The sequence below is a fragment of the Mustela nigripes genome, chromosome 2, assembly GCF_022355385.1.
Source record: "Mustela nigripes isolate SB6536 chromosome 2, MUSNIG.SB6536, whole genome shotgun sequence".
Taxonomy (NCBI): domain Eukaryota; kingdom Metazoa; phylum Chordata; class Mammalia; order Carnivora; family Mustelidae; genus Mustela; species Mustela nigripes.
This window is the reverse complement of record NC_081558.1, coordinates 165,189,617-165,205,446: the sequence shown is the minus strand read 5'-3', so window position 1 is coordinate 165,205,446 and position 15,830 is coordinate 165,189,617. Positions and strand designations below refer to the sequence as shown.

Genomic DNA, 15,830 nt, shown 5'->3' with positions numbered 1-15,830 from the left:
TAACTATCTAAAAATTTAATTTCACTTTGTGGAGTAAAAATAATGCTCAATTTAATAAGATTTTTGTTCAAGCAAGATGACAACTTTATATGCCACTAATTTAAACCAGAATATACTTTATGTAGCAAAACAATGCAACTGATATTTTTCTCTTGCATTAAAGAGAATCAGATCTTTTGTCAAGTCATTCAGAGAAAGGGTGAGGTCAATGTAGCCATCTTCATAAGACTATGTGTTTATTTTCTTACAGCATTTGTGATATCATGCTAGTTGACAGCAGATTAAAAGCTAACCCTATAAAGTCTGCAGCCACAAGCCTATGTTAGCAAGCAAGCTCCAAAATCCATCCATAACCACGCTTCCACTTACCCACAGGTCCTCGGGTTGATCTAGATCCAGATATAACAGAAACTTACGATCCTCTTCCCATCTGGTATTCAGTCATAGCCCTAAACTCACAAGGAGAGGAAAGGACGAATTTGTAGGCATTACTTAGAAGAAAACATTTTAAAATCTTGTCAGAATTTAAATTATATATTCTTATAATAATACTAATACCAAAGTCCATAACACAATTACGAAAATAATCATCAACCATTTATCCAGAGAGAATATTAATTTATATTACATGTAACCCAAAGAATACTAATTTAATTTAAATGCCTATGAATAGTTTTGAGAAAAAATTGTTAAGAAGAAGGAAAAATTGAAACTGGAAAGGGAAAAGATAATAATCCTGATATCTTATTTATCAGTCTGTGCTAAAATACAATTATAATAATGAATTATTGTGAAATCTAAGAAAACAACTAAATATAATCTCTATAGAAAAGATTATTTTCTTCCTAGCTGTGTGAAGACAAAGGCACCTCTAGTAACCTCAAAGAGGTTTTGTTTTTGTTTTTGTTTTTGTTTTTAAAGATTTTATTTATTTTACAGATTGAGAGAAATCACAAGTAGGCAGAGAGGCAGGCAGAGAGAGAGAGAGGAGGAAGGAGGCTCCCCACGGAGCAGAGAGCCCGACGTGGGGCTTGATCCCAGGACCCTGGGATCATGACCTGAGCCGAAGGCAGAGGCTTTAACCCACTGAGCCATTCAGGCGCCCCTCAAAGAGGTTTTAAATTTGGTCATAAATGAGCACTTTACAGAATTTTCTAGTCAATTACATTTGGCAATGTGCCAAAATGGAACAGCAAACTCAAAAAATTATATATTAGAATATATTAATTATGCCATTAAATATTTATTAAGAACTTACTATGTGTGCCTAACAATATGCCTGACATCAAGGCCCCAGGGAGCTCAATATATATTGTGAAAGTAAATTACTTCACTGGTATGATAATCATAAACTCAAGCATTGTAGCCTGGTAAGATACATCTGTCTCATCAAAACAATTTTAAAGTTTTTCAGAAGACTTTAAATAAACATTCTCCAATAATTTACTAGAAAACCTACTCAGATAAGCATTGATGACTGACCTTACGTCTGGAACATCTAATCACAGAGCTCCTTTATCCACCAGAGAGAAAACTTCCAAATATTTCAAGGTTTCTTCCATGATTACTACCACTTCTATTCAATAGTTCTTCCACAAATATTTGTTGAGCCACTTAATTTTTTCTTAAATATTCTTTGGGGTTTTCTGGCTCCAATTCCAACAGGTCAGGGGGAGTTTCCCCACACCCACAAGCCAGCAGAGTATCCATAATTCAACCCAATTCTGAATCTAGTCACCTGGAAATAGCACCTGATTTCACAGGTGAAGGGCTCAGTCCTATGAGACCGCCCCCTCTGCCTCTACTTCAGATGGCAATCTCAAGCCCAGCTTGATATTACTATAAATTAGAGGTTCCCATAACCCCCTCCCTGGGTTTAACTAATTTGCTAGAATGGCTCACCAGTACTCAAACATTTTACTTAATTGGTCACTGGTTTATTGTGAAAGGATATAATTCAGGAATAGCCCAGGTATCAGAGATGCACAGGGGGAGAAGGCTGCAAAGCCTTCTCCAGACATGCCATTCTCCCTAAATTTCCACATGTTAACCAACCTGGAAGCTCTCCAAACCCTATTCTTACGGATTTTCATGGATGCTTCATTACAAAGATTAAATCACTGGCACTGACAACTGATTTAATTTCCAGGCCCTCTCCCTTTCCCAGAGGTCTGAGGCTAGAACTAAAAGTTCCAATCCTCTAATCACATTGTTGATTCTCCTGGCAACCAGTCCTCTTCCTCTGGAGGGGTCCAAAAGTCACCTCATTAACATTAAAGAAACACTTCTGTCACTCTCAACACTGAGGAAATGCCAAGGGTTTTGGGAGCTGTGAGTCAGGAATTGTGGATGAAGACCGAATGTATATGAGGAATATATTTTGGTCATCTGGACGACATTTTCCTTACAAATCCAAACATCACAAATACTTACACAAATAGGTTTTATAACCAAATAAACAATCCCAGCATTATTCTTCCAGGCGGCCAGCCCCATATCATCATCCTGAAATGTCCAGGAATTCTTTAAAACATTTACAGGGATTTGAGACCAACAGTTTGTACCTCTTAACTCAGAGGACAGAGTTCAGTTGTATCCCTTGAAGCCGGCCAATGTCACAACCCCTAGGGAAAACCTGTTGCTCCTGTCTCAGGGCCTGCTCACTGTCCACACTGTCAAATATCAGGCTTCAGTGCACAGCCAAAATCTAGACTTTCCTATGATATCCTCATTTCAAGGACACTGCCCTTACTTGTACGAATAAAAGTGATGCAGTGAGAAGATTGCCTCTCCCCATCCTGGGCTTTGGACAAAAAAGGGGGTCCAAACTGAACTAGAAATTATAGGTCACAGGAACCACCACTTGGCTTCAAGCCTGACAGCTACATGGTGGGATTAGGAAAGATTTTACGAACGTCAATTCATAAACTCCAATCCACGTTCTACCTTGGAATGTTGGGTGAGGCACAGGGGGAGTCCATTTCCCAACTGTTATCTTTACCAGTATTATGACTTCTGTTAAAAGACTTGTTGACGGGGTGCCTGGGTGGCTCAGTGGGTTAAGACTCTGCCTTCGGCTCAGGTCATGATCCCAGAGTTCTGGAACTGAGCTCCATCAGGCTCTCTGCTCAGTGGGGAGCCTGCTTCCTCCTCTCCCTCTGCCTGCTTCTCTGCCTACTTGTGATTGCTGTCTGTCAAATAAATAAATAAAATCTTAAAAAAAAAAAAAAAAGACTTGTTGACTTCCTTGAACCCAGGACTTGTTCACAATCAGCCATGTCTATTTTGGCGGTATCAGTCATATTCGTCTCAAGAGGTTGGACAGTTTGATCTCTCAACTCCACCTCTTCAGAAAAATCAAAGGGACCTGAACTCTGCAAATTTGCCCACACTTTTCCTAATGCCCTTCAGTTGCCACATTTCAATAGTTCCATAAAAAAGATAAATCCCACTTCACCAGATACTTGTCGTAGTTAGGAAAAGATAAATATTTTGATTGGTAGCTAGAGAGAGAGAGAGAGAGAGCAGACACATAGACTACTGAAGTCTTAGGTTGTTATTACACTGGTTCTTTTCTATCACATTAACGACACTTCAACAAGTACAATTTAAAGTTAAATGCAACTAATTTAGTGACTATAAAAAAGAGTCTACAATTGATTGGGGCAATAGCATGTTGAATAAAAACATTTATTGTCATTTCATAAAAACTGGCATTTACCATTCAAGTGTCCCGAAATGGATGCTAAATAGATCTGACATATTTTTAAGGTAATTTATTCCTCAGACTTAATATGTAGATGTTTTCAATTATGATAAAGCATTAATATTAAATGCTTGCTTGTTAATCTTTTCAGGACAGTGAGAAATGAAATATGATGCAAATATGTCTTCCCAAATTAGAACAAAAATAAAGGACGCAATTCAAAGAGCGAGGGAGAATTGGCATATCTTAATGTTTTAAACAGAATCCTGCTTATGTTTTAAACAGAATGTTTAAAACAGAATACCTAATGTTTTAAACAGAATACCTGCTGCTCAAAATCCAAAATTTTGTTCCAAATCAAAATTTACAATGGAGTATTCAACTATCAATACAGGTGAGTATAAAAATCTACAAGTCACCGAAGATTTTACCTATTCTATGATATCTAAACATCTAAACTCAATGGTGATTTAATACTGAGAAAGGAACAGTAATGTTTAGGCTACTTGAGCCCCTCAGGACAAACTGAATACAGCTGTGGAAGAAGAGTCTCAACTGTTTCCAGTTTCTGAGAATACATTAGGCCACTTAATATAACATCCTGGTGTATTGTTTGCTTTTTGATAGCAAACAAGATAGACTGATTGATTGAGTCACTCACAGGTATTCCTTCCTTCAACAAATATTTATTGAGGGATCACCATGTCAGACACTGGGATAAAGGATTCTCTCACATAACTTAATTGAAATTCAACAAGTATTCTCATGTTATAATGAGGATTAAATGAGTTAATATTTGTATAGTGTTTAAAACGGTGTGGGGCACATCGAAAGTGCTATATCAATGTTTGTTAAATAAATTATGTTGAGGAGTCAGTTGTAATATGATCTTTGTACAAGATTTTGGCATAGGAGATAATGGTAGAGTTCTGAAATACCAGCCTGTGAGCTGAGTGCAGGAAACACCTAAGTCGGTGTGTACCCATATAAAAACTCACCTGATGGCAAATTTCTGTGGAGAAATAAATATTTTATGAGACTATTATAATAGGTTTTACATTGCCTATAAATATTTACTTAGCACACACTTCTGAAACACTGCATACCAAGTCCTGTGTAACTGCTTCACATATAATAACTCATTTAACTTTCACAATAACCCTATGATACTATCACTCCACTCTACAGATGAGGAAATGGAGGCACAGAGAAGCTGAACACCTTGCCAAAGTCATACAGCTATTAAGAGGCAGAGCCTAAACTGATACTCAGGTAGCCTGGCGCCAGAGACCAGGTTCTTAAACACAAACTTAAAATGTGACATATTTGGGCATCTGGGTGGCTCAGTCGGTTAAGCGTCTGTCTTCAACCCAGGTCATGATGCCTGGGTCCTGGGATCAAGCCCTGTGTCCAGTTCCCCACTCAGAGGAGAATCTGCTCCTCCCTCTCCCCCTGCCCTTCCCTCTTCCCCGGCTCATGGTTTCTCTGTCTCTCTCTCTCCCTCTCTCTCAAATAAATAAATAAATAAATAAAATGTGACATACAAAAGGGCTGGCATTTATGGGATCCTCACAGGCTGTCTCTCTGAGTCAGAACGGCTCTGTGCACTGGTTCATTTGTCAAGCACTACCATAATGGGAAAAACAATAAGCCCAGATGCCACCTTACAAAACAAGATGGAAAGGACTTTGAAATACTCCTTGAGGGACGCTTGGGTGGCTGAGTCGTTAAGCGTCTGCCTTTGGCTCAGGTCATGACTGAGCCCAGCACTGGGCCTGCTTCTCCCTCTCCTTCTGCCCCTCCTCCTTGCTTGTGCGCTCTCTTTCTCTCTCTCTCTTGCTCTCTGTCAAATAAATAAAATAAAATCTTTTTTTAAAAAAGAGAAAAAGAAATACACCTTGAACATACAGAAAATTGAAAAGGAGAACTGAGGGGATAAATGGGAGTCTGGAGCTAAAATGAGTCTTAAATTTCACATTTGGTATTCACATATATTTCACAAGACGACTTAGGACCCTTTGAGAGTTGGTGAAGAACACAGTAAGCAAACCTATATCCTCCTCAATTGAATAGAGGAAATTCCAATTCTTCGCCTTCATCCCAGCACCCCCACCCCTCCTCAAATTAGTCCACCACAAATAAGGATATATAAGCAAACTACAGACCACAGTGGTAGTAAATACCACTACACAACTTTTCCACACAAGAGAAAATGCAACAATTGTGGTAAAACACTTTTGAAAGGTATCTTCAACTTGGAAATCCTGCCTACAGCAAAGGACGCAGACTTTTTCAAATAGCCACAGATTTTTAAAAAAATGAATTTTAAAATGTGATAAATTTATCCCCCATCCCGAAGACCAAAGAGACAGACACTTCGGCAACTTACCAAGAACAATTAAAGCTAGAAAACTGCCAATAATTTCTCTGCCTCAGAGAGAAAGATCAAGAAAGAACCATCCCAGTGCCTTCTCAAGGACATGGTGAAGTTTATTTCTCAGTTCTTCCTACAGTTCAGCTTAGTGAAATAAGAGTTTAAGAGTACAAAGGTTTTCTAAAATGTTTGCAGTCACAGATCCTGCCAACTGCTGCTTCCCCATTAGCTGAGTACTTTTGCTCTTCTAAAGCGGGAATGTTAGCTCCTGGTTTGACAATAATTCAGTAAAGAGAAAAACTTCAATGTGCTTTCTGCCCAAAATGGTCAAAACAGACACACAGATTTCAACAGCCTGATGCCTGTGCCTCCCATAACTGCTCAGACAAACCACTCTATCAATCATGATTATTTGGTGCCCCCCTCTGGCCTTTCTGCAGCAATTTTATTTAGCTCCTCTAAGAAACTGAACAAGATTTCTAAACAAAACTCCAGAGTGGAATCACAAAAATCTGCCTGTAAGAGAAACCTCATTTTGTCTGCACTTACAATATAATTATTCCAATTCTCCAAGGCAAAGGAAAATCTGGCAGGGCTAACTGTGTGCTTTTAAATTCATAATGTACTTTGGGTGATATAATTTTGCTTTATGTATTTTTAAACACCCCTCAAGGAACCAGAGAACTCTATCAGTTCTTCACAATTAAGATTAGGCTACCTAGGGTCCCCTCAGAAGAGTTGACAATTTACTTAGGAGAAATCATTCTGTAAAACAGACAGCCTTAGAACCCAGGGCAGTTAAAAAAAAAAAAAAAAAAAAAGAATACTGGGCAGTAGAAACCTGTATCAAATATCAGGTTAAATAATATTATTAATTAACACTTACACAGTATAATTCCCATCATTTAAAGCTATTCATTGGCTTTCACCCAAGTTCCCTGGGATTCTTAACTAAAGAGACACAAGTTGTGTCTGGTCACAGAAAGCTTCCAGTACCTCAAAGTGAGTCTCTTCTCTGTATCCAAGAACTCCTTTGCTGCAGCCACTCACAGGATGACCAGGCTCTTTCTGCTAGATTAACATGGTCTGACTGCTTTTGGGGACAGCACACACCTTGGTTTCCAGTTTATGTCACTGAGGAGCTGGGCAAGGGGACAGGGCATTCACGCCGGTTCTTACCAAGAGAGAGCTGAGCCAGTGCAAGGTCTGGAGATAAGGGGAAGAGATCAGACCCCATGGGGTTTCCAGAACAGGGCTAAGAGTGTCAGATCCTGACAGACAGGATGACAAGGGGAAGTAAAGCTATAAAGGTAAGAGGGTGATGAGCCAAGGAGGCTCCTTGTGGGTGACAAGAAAGTTATTGTGGAGGAAGGCTCTGTAAGGGTTTAAGATGTTAGCGGCAGTCCTTGACGTAGCAGGCAGGAAGAAGATAGACATAAGACACACACAGAAGATTTCCAGGAATCCCTAATTCTTCTTTCCTTTTTACTCATTTATTTATTTATTTATTTATTTATTTATTTATTAACTGATGTATAGTTGACACACAAAGTAAGATGGGTTTCAGGGGAACAACGCAGTGATTCAGCAAACCTATATGTTATGCTATGCTCACTGTAAGTGTAGCTACCATCTGTCACCATATAAAGCTACTGCAGTACCACTGACTGTGTTCCCTGTGCTCTACCTTTCATTCCCTTGATTTATTCATTCCATAGCTGGTAGCTGATACCTCCCATTTCCTTTTGCCCATTTTGCCCATCCCATCACACCCTTTCCCTGGCAGCCACCAATTTGTTCTCTATAATTATGGATCTGTTTCTGCTTTTTGTTTATTCATTTGTTTTATTTCAGATTCCATATATAAGTGAGATCAAATAGCATTTGTCTGTCTCTGTCTACTTCACTTAGCATAATGCCCCCTAAGTCTGCCCCTGTTGCCACAAATAGCAAGATCTCGTTCTTTTTTATGACTGAGTAATATTCCCTTGTGTGTATTTATCACACCTTTTTTATCCATTTGTCTACTGATAGAACACTCAGGTTGCTTCCATGTCCTGATTGCTGTAAATAATGCTGGAATAAACATAGGGGTGCATATATTTGTTTCAAATTAGTGTTTCTGTAAATAGTAGTGGAATTACTGAATCACATGGTATTTCTATTTTTAATTTTTTTGAGGAACCTCCATACTGTTTTTCACAGTGGGTGTACCAATTTACATTCCCAACAACATTTCATGAGGATTTCTCCACATCCTCACCAACACTTAAACTGTCTCTTTTATTCTAGCCATTCTTAATAGGTATAAGGTGATAGCTCATGGTTTTGATTCACATTTCCTTGATTAGTTATTCCCATGTGTCTGCTGGCCATCTGTAGTCTTCTTTGGAAAAATGTCAATTCAGGTGCTTTTGTCCATTTTTATTCAGATTATTTGCTTTTGGGGTGTTGAGTTGTATAAGTTCTTTGTTTTAGATATTAGTCCCTTATCAGATATATCATTTGTGAGTATCTTCCCTCATTCAGTAGGTTTCCTCTTCATTTTCCTAATAGTTCCCTTTGCTGTGCAAAAGCTTTTTATTTTGGTGTAGTCCCAACTGTTGGCTTTTGCTTTTTTCCCCCCTTGCCTGAGACATGTAGAAAAACATTGCTAAAGCTGATGTCAAAGAAATTACTATCTGAGTGGTCTCTGGGTATGTCAGTGAGTTAAGTGTCTTAAGTCTTGATTTCACCTCAGGTCTTGATCTCAAAGTTGTGAGTTCAAGTCCCACACATTGGACTTCACACTGAGTATAGAATCTTCTTTAAAAAGAGAGAAAAAGGAGAAAAATGAATTATTGCCTATGTTTTCTTCTAGGAATTTTATGAATTTTATGGTTTCAAGTCTCATACTCAGGTCTTTAAACCATTTTGAGTTTATTTTCATGTGTGGTGTAAAGAAAGTGGTCTAATTCCTTTCTTTTGCATATAGCTGCCAGGTTTCCCAGCACCAGTTTTTGAGGAGACTGTCTTTTCCCCACTATATATTCTTGCCTCCTCTGTCATAGATTAATTGGCCATGTAAGTATCAATTTATTTCTGGGCTTTCTATTCTGTTCCATTGATCTTTGTGTCTATTTTGTGCCAATATCACACTGTTCTGACTACTACAGCTTTGTAGTATATCTTGAAACCTAGGATTGTAATATACCTTGAGCACTATTCTTCCTCAAGATTGCTTTGGCTACTGGGATCTTTTGTGATTCTATACAAATTTTAGTATTATTTGTTCTAATTATGTGAAAAATGCTGTTGGTATTTTGATTGGAATTGCACTGAATCTATAGATTGCTTTGGGTAGTGTGGACATGATAACAATATTAATTCTTCCAATCCATGAGCATGGAATATCTATCCATTTGTTTGTGTCATCTTCAATTTCTTTCATCAATATTGTACACCTTTCAGAGTACAGGTCTTTCACTTCATTAGTTAATTCCTAGGTATTCTTTTTAGTGCAATTATAAGTGGAATTGTTTTCTTAATTTCTATCTCTGCTACTTCATTACTAGTACATAGAAATATAACTAACTTCTATATGTTAATTTTGTGTCATGCAGCTTTGCTGAACTCATTTATTACTTCCAATAGTTTTTTGGTGGAATCTTTAAAGTTTTCACTATAATATGTCATTTGCAAAGATAATTTAACTTCCTCCTTACCAATCTGAATGCCTTTTATTTCTTTTTCCTGTGTGATTGCCATGGGAAGGAATTCTAGTACTATGCTGAATAAAAGTGATGAGAATGGACATCCTTGGGCTGCATAGGTGGCTCCACCAGGTGAGTGCCCAACTTGTTTTTGGCTCAGGTCATGAACTCAGCATGGAGTCTGCTTTAAATTCTCTGTCTCTCCCTCACTTTCTGCCCCCTCTCCCTGTTCATGCTCTCTTTCTTTCTCTTTCTCTCAAATAAATAAATAAAATCTTTAGAAAGAAAGAAAGAAAGAGAGAGAGAGAGAAAGAAAGATAAGGAAAGAAAAGAAAGAGTGAACATCCTTGTTTTATTCCTAATCTTGGAGGAAAAGCACTCAGTTTTTTAGCATAAAGTATGATATTAGCTGTAAGTTTTTCATACATGGCCTTTATTATGTTAAGGTATATTTCCACTAAACCCACTTTCTAGTTCTTCCTTTCTTGCCCTTCATTCAGAGTTCTGAAATTCAGGGACTTCATGGACTAGAACATGCAACTGTTTCTTTTTGCTAAGTGGTAAAAAAACAAAAAGTCACTGAGGAAAAAGAATCAATTAAATTTTAGTTTTAGGATAAGGAACAAATCATAGGCACAGCCACAGTACTTTTTCTGGAACCTGTGATATGATACAATTAAGTTAATACTCAGTAAAAAATCTCATTTGGAAAAAAAAAATGGCTCAAGGAAGAGAGTAATAAAATTAATCTAGTGAGGACCTGGCTTTAGTACTATATTAGATCCTACAGAAAATAATTATTTAGTTCTTCAACAAAAGACCAGATGGGCAGAAGGTTCATATGCACCATGTACTCACTAAACATTATGAGTATCACAGTTTATAAGCCAAAGATGGTTCTATTAAAAATAGTTTTATTTTCACTCAATATCATCTTTAAAGCAATATCTGGTAAAATTATCCAAGTAAATGACAACTTAATAAATAGTTCTCAGCGGTGAACATTGGTGCCACTTCCTCATTACAAAAATATTTTCCTGGGCAGATGAACTTAACTGAATCAGAAATCCACGGACACTGAAGTCACACAACCAAATTCCCTATCATAGCACTTATCACATTGTGTTAGAGTTGCTTATTATTTTTATTTGTAGATGGTATAATGTTTACGTTCCTCTCCAATGCCCTTCACAGAGTTCAGCATATAATAGGTCCTCAAATAATATTTTCTTGGATTCAACTGAATCTCCCTTTACAGTCATTTTGCTCAGTGACTTAATAAGGAATAGTACACTGCAAATGGATTTTCTATTCTCTCATAGCTGTGTATTGTTTTTATTTAATAAAAGAGGGTCTGATCTGGGAAATATTGTGTTATTATTTATGTTAAGGTCAAATATTTTAGTGGGATCTTGGAAAAATGGTAGGAAACCTGGGCCAGGTGGACAGCTCCAAGTGTCCTATTATTCTATTCTAGCACCCCTAATGGGGAACACAATTTATTATTTTACATTTGTGAAATGAAAAAGTAAAAATATAAAGTTATTTAAACTGTGAATACCCATAAAAAGGAAAATATCGTGATCCTCAATCTCACATTTTAACAAGGATTTCAAAACTGTTCTCTAATACTTCCATGTGTTCTCTGGAAAATATATGTGAATATGCAATAATAATTTCTTCCAAAGTATACATGTAGAGTACAACAGAAAAACATCCTTTATTTGTGTCATAACTAAAACAGTTTAGGGGTACCTGAGTGTCTCAGTTAACTGTCTGCCTTTGGCTCAGGTCATGATCCAGGGTCCTGGGATCAAGTCCCATATCAGGCTCCCTGGATTATAGTGGGAAGCCTACTTTTTCTTCTCCTGCTCCCCCTGCTTATGCACATGCTATCTCTCTCTCTCTCTAATAAATAAATAAGATTTAAAAAAAAAAAAAAAGAAGGAACAGTTTGCCCATTTAATCAGACAATTCATTTGAGTTTGTCTGGTTTCCACCTACACAGTCTAGTGCAGCAAGAGAGACAAGACCCCAATAGGCACGTTGAAAAAAATGCTTTAGTTCTATCTGATTTAGTGATCCTCTTCTGACATTATGTCAATACTGAAGGGGATAATAATGAGTCAGATAGTTTCAGGTAACTCATCTTCTGCCATCCTTTCTACTCAAGAAGTAACATAACTCACCTGTCTTATGTGCAAAGAGGAGACACAGCCTTGAATCACGAGTAGGTCCAAGAGTAGACACAGCGAGGCCTCTCTGAGCAGCCCTGTCACATCCAATAGGCAAATCTGTTCCAGATGACCAACAGCCCATCAGTGCACAGACCAAGAATTCCAATATTATTCTCCTATCTAAGACATATGCCTATGGGAGCACAGATATTCTTGGGAATGATAACAACCATAAAATCATGTTTGATTTGATTCTATTTTCTGGCTTCCTGCTCTATGATGTTTGTACCAAATCAACCATTGCCTTTTGTAAGGGAAAAAGATATCTGCAAGATTGATGACTTCCTTATCTCACTGCCCCTCCATGTTGAAATTAATAAGAAAAGAAACTTTCAGTCATTAAAATTCTTCATGCAAGTACAGTCTCTTCCTGCTCTCCACTTCACACATTTTATCACCTGCGAACGATTGCAAACTTATAAGTTTCCAATCTAACTTCCACAGGAGAGTCAATGCTACTGTCTATGGCATGGAAACTTCCCTCTCTCTTTAGAGATTTTACACAGTTCCAAGGATGCAACAAATCTCATTTAGGAGCGGCACACCATCACCCACATATTAACTTGTCACCCTGAGTAATAAAGTTCACAAACTCCATTTCATTTTTTTCTTCACCATGTTGCCTGATAATATAAAAAGGTGTCACATCCCTTTGATTTGTAGCTTGCGTGTTTGCGAAATAGCCTCTCCACAAACAACCTGACGAAGTCAAGGAAGCTGGATGACTTTTTTTCTTTAATGTCCAGGTCTATTTCCCAGTAAATATTCATGTGCATAAACATAAAAGTGTTCAATGAGGTGAAATCTTGGTAATTGCACAAATAGGAAAAAGTCAAAGCATGATTGTTCTGAGGTGGGTAGGATTTCTAGACTCACTGCCTACATTAAAAGCAGTGACCCCAGATGACGAAGGCAGGTATGGCATTTCCCAACCTTTCAATTACTGAGTAAGATATCAAAAAATACCACATTGGTCATATATAATTGAAAAGTGCCTATCTGCTCTTCCACAGCTTTCCTTAATTTAGGAGTCTTTTGTGATACGCAAAATATATTTATACTTGATCTACTTTAACAGCCTGTTTTCTAATGAACATATTTGTGGTACACTCTGACAGACACTTAACTACCAGTCATTCTTTTACCACCATTATACACAGAGAAAAGAAGAGCAATCAATCACAGACGCCGTGTGGCTTTCTAACAACCATGTTTGCAGATAAATAATGGAGACTCTGTGTGTGTGTGTGTGTGTGTGTGTGTGTGTGTGTGTGTGTGTTGAGATCATCAGCTATTCTCCTTACTATTTGGCATATTAAATCTACTTGGGAGTATCAGAGTCTATATAAAGGACATGATAAAATCCAACACTTCTTCCCTGAAATAATCACAAACATAATTCAAAGGGATCACAGACTTCTAAATTTCACCAATAATGGACGATTTCAGGTTAAGAACCTCTGTTCTAGGGTTATACCTATGCCTGATTTTAAGCCATCATATGGCAGCAGTGTGGGGAACAGGTTGGAGTAAGTCAAGAAAGGCTGAAGTGCAAGTGTAGAAGGTATTTGCCATTTTCATCAGAACAGTGAGCAATGAGGGTGGTTTGACCAGGGTGCAGGCAACTGAAAGTAAGAAAACTAGGAATGAGAATCAACAAAACATGAAGATTGAAAGGTATTTGTTTTTTTTTTATATCTACATGGAAAAAAAAATTTTTAAACCCTAAATCTTAGCAACATCTGACAGCAAATAAACAAACAAAAACATCAAGTAGAAACTTGGTCTTTGAAAAATGCTAAGGCATTTATTGTTGTGTCTTTATTTTACATGAAACTAACCTTCTGAAAACTAGAAAAAAGAGATTCCCACACAGGATTCTTTTTGTAGTGATTAGGTAGTTCAGCTATGTGATTTTTTTCCAGAATTCCTAAAGAATGCTAGTTTCCAGTTCATCCATAGGCTGTGTTCTGCAGAGGGGGCAGTGCCAACGACACACACTACTGCATTTATAGTAACTAGAAAGGGCAAATTCAAAGAAAAGTTTATAAAGAGGTTAGATCCATGGGCCCTTCCCAGCCACCCCTCCCCACCTGGTGGTTATCTCCACCACCACCATCACCCCTTCCACCCTCCCTAAAAGATAAGAGGCTTATTCTCTGGAGAAATCAAACCTGAAGAGGTAGGAGGTGAAGACATGGAGCAAACAACACATAGAAGTGAAATTTCACAGTGAAAAGTAATCCCAGCCCTCTTCTTCTAGACTACCACAAACTGGGCTGAAATCCCCACCCAGGGCAGTATATCAAAGGATTCCTCTACCCCACCCCACCCCCCAAAAAAATCCAATAGTCCCAAAGAGAAGATACCACAAATTTTAAGGCTCCTAAAGAAAAGGCTGAGAGCTCTCAGAATAAGGCATCAGCAGATAAGCCTCTCTGACCCAAGGCTTTCAATCAACTTTCTATTGCCTCACTCTTAATATAAATAAACATCCAAGTAACACCAGCCTTGAGAAAATCCTCTAACAGGAAAAATAAACAGAGCAAAGTATGACTAGAGGAAACAAAGACAATGCAGGATAGTATAAAGTGTTTTTTAAAACCTATCATTAACATTTTCTGAGAAATGAGTTTATATTAATAACAAAGAACAGAGTGCCATCGAAAAGGAACAATGGGAGACAAGAAGCTCTTTAAAATTAAAAATAGGATAGCTAAAGTTTAAAACAAATCAATGAAAGGAAAAGAAAAAGATTCTGTTTTGTGTTTTAAATAGTATGCCCTTTTTGGTTGTGCTTGGTAACTAAGAAGTTAAACACCTGTGAGATTATAAAAAATGCATACTACAGTCTCTGCCTCTCCCTCCTGCCACAGCACTCCTAAAACCCTAGCAATTTCCTGTGAAAGGAATACTGGGAACAACCTTGTTTCTAATATTTGGTCTTTGACTACAGTTTCTGACATGGTGCTCATAAAAGAATTTAATTTCCTGGGTGATGCAAATGTCTTTGGTTCTGAGCAGACTGTGGATGGCTTCTGGATAGGAACTGGTCACTGGAAAAACCACACCATGACTAGAAGCTTAGAATTTTTACCCGCAACCCCTCATTCTCTAGGAGGGAAGAGGTGCTGGTAATGGAGTTAATAACTGATGAGCCTACATGATGAAGCCTCCATAAAAATCCCAATAGTAGGGCACCTAGGTGGCTCAGTCAGTTAAGCATCCAGTTGTTGGTTTGGGCTCAGGTCATGATCTCAGGGTCATGAGATGGAGCCCGGAGCCCTGCACTGGGGTGTGTGCTCAGCAGATTTGCCTTCCTGTCTAATCCTCCCGCTGCTTGCATGCACATGTGTGTGTGTGCGCATGCATGTGCTCACACACTCTCGCTCTCTAAAATAAGTAAATAAAATCTTTTTAAAATCTTTTTTAAAAGAATTCCAATAGTATGGGGTTCAGAGAGTTTTCCAGTTAGTGAACACGTCAATGTACCAGGAAGTTACTCCCGAACTGCACAAGGACAGAAGTTCCTGTGCTTGGGACCTTCCCAGACCTATTCTAGCAAATTAATCAAACTTGGGAAAGGAAGCGGTGGGAACCTCTGGCTTATAGCCTATGAGTCAGAAGCACAGGTGACAACCTGAACTTGTACTTGGCATCTGAAGTGGGGTAGAAACAGTCTTGTGGGACTGAGACCTTAACCTGTGGGATATGATGCCATCCCCAGGTAGATACTGTCAGAATTGAGTTAAATTGTAGGGCACCCTGATGGTGTTGTAGAAAATTGCTAGGTGGGGGAAAACCCCACATATTTTAGGACT

At 38.1% G+C, this 15,830-nt stretch overlaps 1 long non-coding RNA gene across 2 annotated transcripts in view; it reads right to left on the bottom strand.

The window, feature by feature from the left end:
* LOC132010217 (uncharacterized) overlaps positions 1 to 15,830 on the bottom strand; it is a 152,654-nt gene that overhangs the window by 60,881 nt on the left and 75,943 nt on the right. The window contains exons 6-7 of one of the 2 annotated variants that reach the window (XR_009402197.1): positions 11,962 to 12,066; positions 370 to 449 (exon numbers count right to left, since the gene is read on the bottom strand). This is a non-coding gene — a long non-coding RNA (uncharacterized LOC132010217). The remainder of the gene's footprint in view (positions 1 to 369; positions 450 to 11,961; positions 12,067 to 15,830) is intronic. The other variant, XR_009402198.1, reaches the window with a different exon arrangement.